This window comes from Musca domestica, unplaced genomic scaffold (genome assembly GCF_030504385.1).
Source record: "Musca domestica strain aabys unplaced genomic scaffold, Musca_domestica.polishedcontigs.V.1.1 34, whole genome shotgun sequence".
Lineage (NCBI taxonomy): Eukaryota > Metazoa > Arthropoda > Insecta > Diptera > Muscidae > Musca > Musca domestica.
In genome coordinates this window covers 4,127,065-4,140,626 of record NW_026712313.1, presented here as the reverse complement: position 1 = coordinate 4,140,626, position 13,562 = coordinate 4,127,065, and the positions used below count along the sequence as shown (strand labels likewise).

Here is a 13,562-nt window from a genome sequence, read left to right as displayed (position 1 = left end):
CAAAGGAAGCAATACTAATTTTACAAGTTTTTTAAATGAAAATGTTGGAAATAGTCTTTTATTTTCTTATTACATATTAACATTTACGTTTTTCACATTTTGTAAAGTTTTTCTCCAAAAACTATTAGTCTTGCTAATTCCAGAAAAATATTTTCAAATTGAAAGCACAAAAATAAATAAACAAACAATAGAAAACATCTGATTGAATGTCGATGAATGAGAAGAAGAAGAGTTGCAAGTGATTGCAAGAAGAAATTTTTCCAGCAAGAATTTGCAAGCTCTCACTAAAAGAACTGTCAACATTTCTCTCTCCAACCGCTCTCTTTTGCAGAACTTTTGGGTTAACAGACGACTTCCAGTAACAATTTGTTATGGTTACCACCTTATGCGGTACTGTGGTGTGTATCCAGCTGCTCAGGGGAGCTTTTTGCTCAGGGTCGGTTCCAACCCTGACACCAACAGTCCAAGGGACCTAACAATTAAAAAAAAAAGGGGACATATTACAACATCAAAACCAACAAAAATACAAACACTGCATACACCGGTGACAAGGGTGCTTGGTGGAAATTGCACCCACACTTGGCCCACCCAACCTTGACCCTTATGTCCAATAATCGTTAAATATCTTAAGGGCCCCGCATTCCACTAACACTTACCACGCAATTTACACCCTATATTCCCCCAAGAGTTTACAAATTAGCACATCATATCGACTGTTAACACTTATACATATAAATAATTTATTGACATATTTTAATTTGTCTTAATCCTAACAATAAAACAAGTTTGCACAATATTGACTTTTAAATTCCTAACACCTGATATTATCTTTTTTATATGAGCCAATCGCTCGGGCCGCTACAGTCTACGAAGAGTACATAAAAATTTTTGCCAATTTGGCCACTTTTTGCATCTACTCCCTCCCTAATAGAGCTCTGTTAAGGGGATATTACGGACGTTACCTTATGTCCAAAATTGCCAATAAACCAGAATTCTCCCTTCGTACGACGGTCTAACCCTACGCTCAGGTATATAACCGGGCGTTAGAAATTTTCACAATATAAAAATCTTAACCTAAATTCTATACACTAAGGACAATCACACTTAAACTACAGACAATTACATTAAATTAAACTAGTCAGTACAAAATTTTGGTGTCATTCCATTTTTCATTCAAATTAATTATTAATCCAAGTTCTCTTCTTTTTTTCCAGGCCGCAGGAGGAAGATATATATATATATGTATGCCGCTTGGCCGCACCAACCGTTCAGGACTCGGTAAGTTTTAATAATACAAATTATTACCTGGAGATTCTGTACTTATATATTTTCTTTTCTTTCCAGATATTGATGATCTTTTTGACCTTTTCGGCATCAGACCTACCGAGCCGACCACTGTTTGAATACCGGTACTTTGGCGGACCGGGGCTTAGCCTCACTCACGGACTTTCTGGGCAGCAGCGCTTCTCTTTATATAAAAAATTTACTGACCTCCTCCACCGAAAACTTGGAGGGGTCAGATATCTAGCCGTCTTTTGTTGGGGTGTTATGAAATTTTGGTCACACACACACATACACAACAATCGGCAAATAAAAATAAAAAAAATCACGAAAACTTTAATTCCACTAACTTGGTGTTTTTATGGGATCACTTTTTTAAATTTTAGCTTAGAAAAATTTTTCCTTGCCCGTTTACCAAAACTTTAATGGCGAATTTTTCTGTCCGTTACCCCTTTTATATGGCAGCCATTGGACGCAATCTTCCCACTTTTCCTTTTTTTTTTGTTCTCTCTTGTTTATCCTCTTTCTCTTTGATCGCACTTGGCGAGCCCTATCGTTACCCATGGTTGCATATGATCTTAGTACCATGTACTAAGAGGAACATTGGCAGCACCTTGACACCCAACCGTATCCGGTTCATTCATTTTTTTAAGATCGGCTGGAGCGGTAATTACAAGTGTAAATCCTCGCTCAGCCGATAATACAAAAAATTAATCTTCAGCAATCGCGGTACGCACGCAACAAAACTTCGCCATTTTCACACAAAAAGTGAGAAAATGGTGATGTGCGTTACTGGATTGTAACATTTTCCTGCAAAGCATCAGGATAAAATAATCAATTAAAAAAAAGAAAAATAGATTTTGATCCCCACAAAAAAAAACACGCTGCTGTGCTCCCACATTGACTTGGATATATTGGTAAGTATATTAAAAAAAAATTAGTTTATAATAATTTTATAAAAAGAACAATAAAAGAAAATATTTTAATTAACCAAAATTTCTTTTCAGAAAAAATATCGGTACATATTTCCACAATGAATGGCCATGTGGGGTGGCTCAGCCTACAAGGTAAGTGTGAATGTGTGTACATTTACGCATCGCCATTGACAAGAATGCCGGTCACACATACTTGTGCTTGCTACAACTACAACGGTTTGGTGCCGCTTTGACGAGCAGAACGTCGCCGTCGCCGCTGGTTTGAAACAAACTCAACAACGTTAAATGTATGAACGTCATCTTCATACCATTTGTATGAAGATTGAGAAACAGGTAATTATATTCTTATTTATCAACTACTTCCATCGAGGCAATTGTTTAATTCATTTTCTTTTCAGGTAAATTCAACATTCGCGTATGTGAAGTACCATTTGAGAATATTTGTATTTTGGCGCACGACGACAATATGAAATAATCGCTATTCAATTTACAATGTACAATCTGTCTCAGTCAGTGGCGGCGTTAATAGAGGAATGCTCTTCGGTGTTGTGTTCCCCAGGTAGGTTTTGTGTGTGAAAAACTTGAACGTGAAAAATATACAAATAAGAAACAAAGATTCTTGTGAGCAAAGATTTGCGGTGGCCACTAAATACACTTAATTGTGCACAAAAGAAAAAAATAAGGAATGAAAACAAAAAGTGAAAACAACGAACATAAAGAAATATGACATTCTTGAATACATGGTTAAAAAAGGGCTGAATGAATGAGTCATATAAAAATTGTGCAATGTTCGTAATTCTTCCCCCCACAAAAAAAAACTTGTTATCGTTGTTAAAATTTGTGCATTGTGGCTCAGGTAATAGTGGAAATCTTTGCGTTGTAGATAAACCAACAACAATCGTATGGCTCTGTCCAAATGGTGGTAGTTTGGAGTGATTATGCGTTTTTTTATGTTTATGTGTTGTTTATGTTTATTTGTTTTGTCTATGACTGGAATTTTTGTTTACGATTGTGTTGTTGTATTCTAGAGACGACTCTTTTACGAAAATAGGAAAATGCAAAACAATTTCTTGGTGAAATGTTCCTTTATGAATATTTTAATTTTTACAGAAAGATAATTTATCGCCAGTTCATACAATTTTACAAATTTATTTTGCTTCAAAACAAAACATTTGTATTTTCTGTGCCAAACTAATTTATGTTTTTGTGTTTTTATTTCAGTATTTTTTTCCCAATTGAATGCTACGAAAGTGCTACAATGAATCTGCCAGCATGAAGGAATAGTTTTTCGTGACCTCATCGACTTTTTTACATCACCACACAACAACGTTCCCCTGTGGATCATAAACCTTCAGGTAAGTCTTGTTTACTTTTTATTTTTGTGAAGTATTATTATTTGAAATATTTATATTTATTATTTAAAATATTCTGCAAAAACAAAATGCGTGGAGCATTCAGTTTTAGGCAACAATTACGTGGAGTAATTATTTAAAAAAAAAAAAATACATAGAGTAGCCGAATGTTAAAAAAAAAAATAAAAGAAGCAATTGTGTTCAAAAAAAAAAAAATACGTGAAGTAGTTGCTTGTTGTGGAATGAGATTGATTTAAAGGTGTTTTGGAATTTAGGTATTCAATCTCTATAATTGATTTATAATATTTTGCTAACGTTCACCGAAAGGAATAATTTGTAAATTAATCTATTTTTCAAGACGATTGTACAAATGGCATTTAGAATCATTCGTGGGCTCTTGGGTAATAAAAGGAATATAAGAAAAATAATTTCATTTGAGAATTATTTGAGTTGTTGATCATAAAAATAAGGGTTTGCTGGAGTTGGAGATGTCTTTCAGTAGCTCAACGTGGGGAACTCCCACACCCTGAAGTCTCATAAGCCGGGCATTCAATTCTGTGCTAAATTAGAATATAAGACATTGGTCGCTAGATAAAACATTTACTTTCTTTTGCATAATTGTAAGCAAGATAATAATCTCTAAGCATAAATAATCATAGTCAGAATAATACCTATATAAAAAGGGGACTGTCCACAGCACAAAAAATTTATGGTATAAATGAAATGAGTCAATAAACTCCAGATATAATTACAAATAGTCATATAGTTTGATAAAATTGGACGTTTACGACACAAAATTATAAATCTATATTGCACTATTATTATATCACAGATTTATTGCACACTTCCTACACCTTAATATCTTTGGCATGATAATTACCAAGGGGTTTTCCCTGCAGAGTCTCCAACTCATACATGTTATTACCTATGGGTTTAACAATTCTGCATTTTAGGAATTTCTTACAAAATTTGGCATTTACGTTATTTTTGAAATCAGAGAGCATATGATTCCGTCTATAAACCTCTTGTCCAGGTAGGAACTTGACAAGTCTGGCTCTTTGATCGTAACGTTTTGCACTATTTTCGTACGCGTTATGTAGATTCTTTTGGACCTTTTCTCTCATCAGCTTTAATTTGTCGGTTTTATTCATTTGCAAAATTTGATGGTCAGTTAATGATTGGAGCCGCCTCGCTAATTTGTAATCTGTTCCGCTCGTAAACATATTATAGCCAAACAACGCAAAGAAAGGATTCACACCGGTTGCTGAGTGAACTGAAGTACGCAAAGCCTGTTCAATTTCAGAAAGATACAGATCCCAATCACGGTGATCCGATTGAACATAGGTCCTTATCGCCGCCAGTACGGACTGATTTACTCGCTCTGACGCGTTTGATTGGGGAGAATAGTAAGCCGTTGTTATGTGATTGATTTTGTATCTTTTGATCATTTCTTCGAACATTTTCGACACAAACTGCTTCCCATTATCACTATGTATTATTTCTGGCACTCCGAATGTATGAAATACTTGATCTTCCAGAAATTTTATGACGTTTTCGGCCGTTGCTTCCTTCATTGCATGCAGGAAAATAAATTTTGTAAAATGGTCCATTACTATAAATATGTAGGAGTTTCCTTTCTTTGATCTAGGGTATTTGCCTAGGAAATCAATATACAGCTTCTGAAATGGTCTGTCGGTCACTACTTCATTTCCAATTGTAGGACGCATATTTTGATTGGATGGCTTTGTTTCCTTGCAAATCTGGCAGTTATTTACATATTGCTTGACTTGAGATATCATTTTTGGCCAATAATAAAATGTTTTTAAGCGGTTTAGGGTTTTGTATATGCCATCGTGGACAGCTTCCGTAAAGTTATGTGATTTTTCGATTAGTGCATATGTTATTTCCTGCGGTATCCAAAGCTTCCATTCAAATTCTGTAGTGTCTGGATCGCAATTCTTTGTTCTTTTATAGACTTTTTCATTTTCTATGCGGAGATCTGGTAACTTTTCTTTATTTTGCTTTATGGTGTTTAACAACTCGACATATTCCTCACTTTCAAATGCTGTGGTCTCGAAATCTAAGAGTTCTTCCTCACTAATCTCTTCAATTACGACATCTGAGTCAACCGGCATCCTTGATAAAGTATCCGCCACTACATTTTCTGAACCTTTACGGTGTTCAATGGCGAAGTCATACGCTTGGAGCTGTAAGGACCAACGAGCTAGTCGTCCGCTCAAGTCCTTTAATGACATAAGCCATTTAAGACTGGCGTGATCCGTAATGATCGTAAATTTCATAAGTTCGACATATGGTCGAAATCTCTTCACCGCCAATACCGCTGCCAAGCATTCTTTTTCCGTCACAGAATAATTTCTCTGGGTAGAATTTAGTTTCTGTGAATAGAAAGCAATGGGATTTTCTCCGCCGTCGTCATCCTTCTGGAATAATACCGCACCGATTCCGTATTCCGATGCGTCACATTGGATAAAAAACTCCCGTCGGAAATCTGGGTGGCGGAGCACTGGTGCTGATGTAAGGGCTTTCTTTAAAGTTTTGAAAGATTCCATAGCCTCGGAATTTATATTGAACTTTTGTCCTTTTTTGAGGGTATCGGTTAGAGGTGCAGATATTGACGCGAAGTTCTTAATGAACCTGCGATACCATCCGGCGGTTCCTAAGAAGCTTCTTACTTCTCGTGGACTTCTGGGTACAGGTATATTCAGGATCGCACTGATTTTATCCGGATCAGTTTTCAAACATCCATTTCCAATGATAAAGCCGAGATATTTCAGTTCGCGAAAACAAAATAATGATTTTTTCATCCCGATCGTAAGATTAGCTTTTCTCAGACAATCGGCCACTTCGCTCAACAGTCTTAAATGATTGTCGAAGTCATCCGCAATAATTAGAAGATCATCCAAGTAAATGAATACGTTGGACTTTAATCTACCAGGAATAACCTTATCCATTAGACGGCAAAGACGTTGCGCCGCATTACAAAGTCCAAACGGCATTACTCTAAACTGATATAGAGGGCGACCTGGTACTGTAAAAGCTGTATATGGTCTGGCTTCTTCTTCGAGCTCAATTTGCCAGAACGCATATTTCAGGTCGACGCTGCTAATATAGTGCGTTTGGTCGATTCTGCTCAATATCCCATCAATATTCTGCAAAGGATACGCATCCTTTATAGTAAGCGCATTTAACTTTCGAGCGTCTAGACAAAATCTGTTTTTCCCGGGTTTTCGAACCACCGTTGTTCTATTACTCCATGGGGAGTCACTCTCCTCAATCACCTTTAGAGCGAGCATGTTGTCTATCTCCTTATACACAATATCCTGCACGGCCGGCGATAATGGATAATGCTTATCCTTTACAGGATTTGCGCCTTCAATTAACTTTATGGCATGTTTTTCTAGACTTGTGCATCCTAATCCTTTCTCCTCGAATGTGTAAAATTTGCTTACAACTTCTGACAACCTGATTTTTTGGTCTTCAGTTAGGTCATGCATGTTGGTATTTGCGTTTTTGGATTCCCCATGAATTTTTATTTGGAGGTCTAAATTGACTTCTTCCAATGAAAAGATTTCTGGGGCTATCTCAAATAATCTCCAGAAATCAGTCCCTAAATATAAATCCTGCTGTAGGTCGGGACACAAATACAAAATAATTTCTCTTGTTTTATCCTTGTACTCTATGTTCACTATAATCTTGCCTAAAATTCTATGTCTTTGCCCTGAAGCTGTACTTATCGCTGATACATATGGAAAAATTTGCAGGTTTAATTCTTCGGCGATTTCACGGCACTGTTTTCCTAATAGGCTAACAGTTGCACCTGAATCTAAAAGCCCTTTAACCTCTTTTCCTTCGATTTTAACGCTAACGTAAGGTCTAGGATCTTTAGTCTCTTGAAAACGCTCAATTGCATCGCATATAATCCTTTTCCTCATTCGGTTTTCCTTTTGATATTTTCTTAATTTCATAATTCTTATTTTACTTTTTTCTTTCTTGCTAGTATTTTTAGTCGGATTCGGGTTCTCGTTATTGCTTTCACCGAAAATTCTTGCTTTAACATTTTCGTAGTTTTGTTGCCTAGATTCTAAGGGTAAATAATGTCTTCGTGAGGCATAATCTTGAGTATTTCCCGAATCTGAATCTAATTTATTGGCGGGTTTACTATCTTGGAGGGCTCGGTGGAACGATGGTTTCCCGTCGCAACCATGTTCTTCCGGGAGTTTTCCGAAGCGCAGTTCGAGCATTTAGGGGTTATTGTGTTTGGTCTGCCACATTTAAAGCAAAACAAACCCCTTTGTGTTGCAGGACAGTCTCTAAAACCGTGGCCTGGTTTTTGGCAGTTCCAACAGAGAATTGGGTTGCTCGTAAAAGCTGCAACTTCTACCACTTCATCTATTTCTTCAACCCTATTCAATTCTAACTCCTCTTCCTGCAAAGCACTAACCCGAATAGGTCTATTTACGGGCGGAAATTGTATTGGTGGTGGTGCTACGCTATCTTTTTTGAAGAATGTACGTTCTATTTCTAAACATTCAATCCTCAACTGTTCCACAGAATTCACTGGCAACGCATAAACTATGCTAGAAAGATTTTTCCGTAAATTTTTCTTTACTAGAGAAATCATTTCGTATTCTGATACAGGCTTCTCTAGTTTAGAACGCATCAAATTCACATCATGGAAGAATGAATCGATCGATTCTCCTGGCATTTGTTTCCGTTCCAATAAATCCCTCATAGCCTCGAAACATGTCCGCCTAGTCTTAAATCTTTCCGTTAACCCGTATTTGAGTGATTCCCAATCAGCTATGTTTGAATTTCTTTGCTGGAGCCAAAACCATTCATAGGCTGGTCCTGACAAAAGAATATGAAATTCATTTAAAATCTCATCCCAGGCTAAACGGTAATGTCTCTGGAAATATTCCAACCTATAGATGAAATCTTCGACCGACAAACTATTCGGCCTTCCCGAAAAATTCAATCCGAATCTTTCAATTCTTATTCCCATATTGGGTCCCAGTCTATAAATTGACGGTGTTACAGTGGCATGACGATTTGAGTGTGTCTGGTATTCGGTGTTGATAGGTGGAGGTTGAGTAGTGGGTGGAGGCTGAGTAGTGGGTGGAGGAACGTGGGGTACCTGGGTTTGATCCGTCGGGGGTCTATCTATAGATAACCTGGCGATTACTTCATTCAAATGTTGTATCGCAGCATGTACTTTCCCCATTTCCTGACTTACGCTCTCCTGAACTAATGACCTTATACTATTGCGAGCGTCACTTACACTCTCTTGGACCAACCCCCTTATGAGCTGATCCATCTCGTTAGGCGGATTTACTTGATCAGGTTGCATGCTCAATGGCCTTTGGATACCAGAGTTAGGCAAATTATTGGGGTTATTAATAGTCCCGGACAGATCTCGAACAGTACTATCTCTATTTTCCATTGTTTCTTCACCTCTTTTCTTTTTATTCTTCGGCTTTGGTGTTTGAGTCAGAAACCTGCTACTATCAAACGCTAAAACTCTATTTCTTTTACTTTGTCTTTTCCCTGACGTATATTCACTCATTAGAATGATCAAAAATGCATAAAATTCAGAAAACACAATATCAAAAATTAAATATCTATTTAAATGCGAACTGTAAATGGAAGGACAATATTAGTAAATTTAAAACAGAAAACGGAAATTTAACTAGTATCTATTTATCAAAAAAAAACAAAATTTAAAAATAAATATAGAAATCTATCAATAAGTAAAAATAATAATAACATAAAAATCAATTCAAACACAACACAATAAGAACTTATGATAACACAAACATAAATAACATAAATACGAATGAACAAAAAAAAATATCAACTAAAAATAAAAAAATGTATATATATATATATTTTAAACTGAACAGAACTAGACAGATATTACAACAATATTACTTTCTTCAAAATATGAGGTAATAGGATGTGTTTTCAATTGTCTGGCAAGTGTGTGGTTTTGATTTATATAATTTTACGCTTTTTTACGAAAAGTGTCCTTTTAGGTTGTCACGGTGTATTGTAAGACGTGGATTTAAACAAGTGGACAAAACATATTACATGTAAATAGACATTACGGCAATTTCCTAATTCTTGCGAAGGAAAAAGATCTCGTATTTAGAGTAATAAAATACAATGCTCTTGCGACTCACTTCGTCCCAGAGGCTATTGCACTTATTCCCTTATGTCTACTACAGACTATTTAATCTACTCTAAATACAAACAAAAACGTAAACAGTACAGGTCATCACACAATACATCATTTGTTACAGTAGACGAACAAGAGCTATTGCACTTGACCCATTCGATTTGGAAACGAATATCCTAATTTTTCTCAGACTTAAAGCTAATATTGCACATTTAACACGACTTCGATCGCGAAGTTGTGGTTGCGATATTCGCTATGCAAGAAAAATGCGATATTCGTTTTTTAATCTATTTTCTTAAATGGTCTATTGAACAGTGCCTCGGTGTTATTGCACTGAATATTTCGATTATTATCGTTTCAGTTTGGGCGCCATATTGTTATGGTTACCACCTTATGCGGTACTGTGGTGTGTATCCAGCTGCTCAGGGGAGCTTTTTGCTCAGGGTCGGTTCCAACCCTGACACCAACAGTCCAAGGGACCTAACAATTAAAAAAAAAGGGGACATATTACAACATCAAAACCAACAAAAATACAAACACTGCATACACCGGTGACAAGGGTGCTTGGTGGAAATTGCACCCACACTTGGCCCACCCAACCTTGACCCTTATGTCCAATAATCGTTAAATATCTTAAGGGCCCCGCATTCCACTAACACTTACCACGCAATTTACACCCTATATTCCCCCAAGAGTTTACAAATTAGCACATCATATCGACTGTTAACACTTATACATATAAATAATTTATTGACATATTTTAATTTGTCTTAATCCTAACAATAAAACAAGTTTGCACAATATTGACTTTTAAATTCCTAACACCTGATATTATCTTTTTTATATGAGCCAATCGCTCGGGCCGCTACAGTCTACGAAGAGTACATAAAAATTTTTGCCAATTTGGCCACTTTTTGCATCTACTCCCTCCCTAATAGAGCTCTGTTAAGGGGATATTACGGACGTTACCTTATGTCCAAAATTGCCAATAAACCAGAATTCTCCCTTCGTACGACGGTCTAACCCTACGCTCAGGTATATAACCGGGCGTTAGAAATTTTCACAATATAAAAATCTTAACCTAAATTCTATACACTAAGGACAATCACACTTAAACTACAGACAATTACATTAAATTAAACTAGTCAGTACAAAATTTTGGTGTCATTCCATTTTTCATTCAAATTAATTATTAATCCAAGTTCTCTTCTTTTTTTCCAGGCCGCAGGAGGAAGATATATATATATATGTATGCCGCTTGGCCGCACCAACCGTTCAGGACTCGGTAAGTTTTAATAATACAAATTATTACCTGGAGATTCTGTACTTATATATTTTCTTTTCTTTCCAGATATTGATGATCTTTTTGACCTTTTCGGCATCAGACCTACCGAGCCGACCACTGTTTGAATACCGGTACTTTGGCGGACCGGGGCTTAGCCTCACTCACGGACTTTCTGGGCAGCAGCGCTTATCTTTATATAAAAAATTTACTGACCTCCTCCACCGAAAACTTGGAGGGGTCAGATATCTAGCCGTCTTTTGTTGGGGTGTTATGAAATTTTGGTCACACACACACATACACAACAATCGGCAAATAAAAATAAAAAAATCACGAAAACTTTAATTCCACTAACTTGGTGTTTTTATGGGATCACTTTTTTAAATTTTAGCTTAGAAAAATTTTTCCTTGCCCGTTTACCAAAACTTTAATGGCGAATTTTTCTGTCCGTTACCCCTTTTATATGGCAGCCATTGGACGCAATCTTCCCACTTTTCCTTTTTTTTTTGTTCTCTCTTGTTTATTCTCTTTCTCTTTGATCGCACTTGGCGAGCCCTATCGTTACCCATGGTTGCATATGATCTTAGTACCATGTACTAAGAGGAACATTGGCAGCACCTTGACACCCAACCGTATCCGGTTCATTCATTTTTTTAAGATCGGCTGGAGCGGTAATTACAAGTGTAAATCCTCGCTCAGCCGATAATACAAAAAATTAATCTTCAGCAATCGCGGTACGCACGCAACAAATTTGTAACAATTGTTACAAATTTTAGGGTAACCAGACACACCTATAGACAACGAATTGCTTTCACCGTTTATCTTCGAAAAAAATCGTCGCCTAAATCGTTCCAGGGGTATGAGCATAGACAAATGAAAATATAGACAACGAAATGCTCCCACCGTTCATCTTCGAAAAAAATCGGATCGGCAAATGTCGTCAATGTCCTTTCAGGGGTTTGAGTGGGAATTTTGAAGACACTCAATTCAAAAATATTAAAAATAACAAAAATTGTAGGATATTAGTCAGCTGAAAATTATTTCATAATAAAAGAAATCTGAAAAGTACGTGATGACATCGAAAAATAAGGGAATATTCCAGTGAAATTCTTGAAAAGCGATAAAATGTGTTTTCGAAGTCGAGTGGCTTGATCGCGTAAACATAGACAAATGAAAATATAGACAACGAAATGCTCTCACCGTTTATCTTCGAAAAAAATCGAATCAGCAGATGTCGTCTATATCGTTTCAGGGGTTTGAGTGGGAATATTGAATTCACTCAATTCTAAAACGTTAAAAATAACAAAAACTGTAGGATATTTGTCGGTTGGAAATTGTTCCATGATAAATGTAAAAATTACGTGATGACATCAAAAAATTTCGGAATAATCAAGTAAAATTCTTGAAAAACGATAAAATGTGTTTTCGAAGTCGAGTGTGTTGAACGCGTAAATCAGCATGTTGACTATGCAAAACATGATGAGGGCCACCTTGATAAAAAGTCAAAACTAACTTTTCGTTGTCTATGCTAAACATAGACAAATAGACTAAAAATTTGCCTCATCTGCAGTGTTGCCGTTTTGGGCGTTTCCGTCCAAATTTGGGCGGAAAAAAGATAAATTTTGTGGTTTGGGCGGATTTTTTCCATATTGGGTACAAATTTATTTTTCATTGTTTATTTTTAAGTAATTTAATTTTTTTGTTACTAACTGAATTTTATATTTTTTATTGAGATGAATCGTTATTTAGTTTATAGATTTTTGTTAAGTTTTTTAATAATATATATAATACATTAGGCTATAAGTCGTGCGGGGCCGACCATGTGATACCCTACAACACTACAATATGTTAGAAGCCCCCTCATGTCCAAATACATTTTGGAAGATTTCGCTTTTGAAATTATGTCACGGAGCACTGCCCAGATATTACCCTTAGCATTTTGACCAGGGACATTTTTGTTGAGAATTGAATCAAATATTGTACTTTAGCATAAAACACTTTGTCCAATATTATTAACATAATCTTAATAGGCTTTGATATCAATATGTTTGTTGTCAAATATGTATTCTCAGTTTTTTTCAGTTCAATAAACGAATTCAATTATAACAGGTTATGGGCCTTAGTCACGTTTGAAAAAAATATTCGGCAAAACAAAATAGATACATTTTTTAATATTGAAAACTAGTGACGTTTGTGAAAAAAAATTAAAATGGCTGGTAATAACATAGCTTTTCCGCTAGAAAGATTGCGTGGACGCGAAAACTTTGATGTTTGGAAGAGGCAAGCGCAATCATATCTGGTCATTAAAGGGTGCTGGAAGGCATGTGTTGATAATACCGCTGATGCTGAATTGAATGCGAGAGCTTTAGCCGAGATAACATTGATGATTGAACCAGACAATTACGGCCACATTGCAACTTCAACTACCGCGAAAAATGCCTGGAGTGCATTGATGAATGCGTACGAAGATACGGGCCTTACCAGAAAAGTTGAATTGCTGAAGCAATTTGTGAACA

At 36.2% G+C, this 13,562-nt stretch overlaps 1 long non-coding RNA gene across 1 annotated transcript; it reads left to right on the top strand.

Annotated features, from left to right (window-relative positions):
- Window positions 1-544: 544 nt before the first annotated feature.
- Window positions 545-11,473, top strand: LOC105261931 (uncharacterized). Its single transcript, XR_009342789.1, has 7 exons — window positions 545-1,278; window positions 1,345-2,198; window positions 2,289-2,549; window positions 2,615-2,775; window positions 3,438-3,571; window positions 10,986-11,049; window positions 11,116-11,473. It is a non-coding gene; the product is annotated as an uncharacterized LOC105261931 (long non-coding RNA).
- Window positions 11,474-13,562: the final 2,089 nt, after the last annotated feature.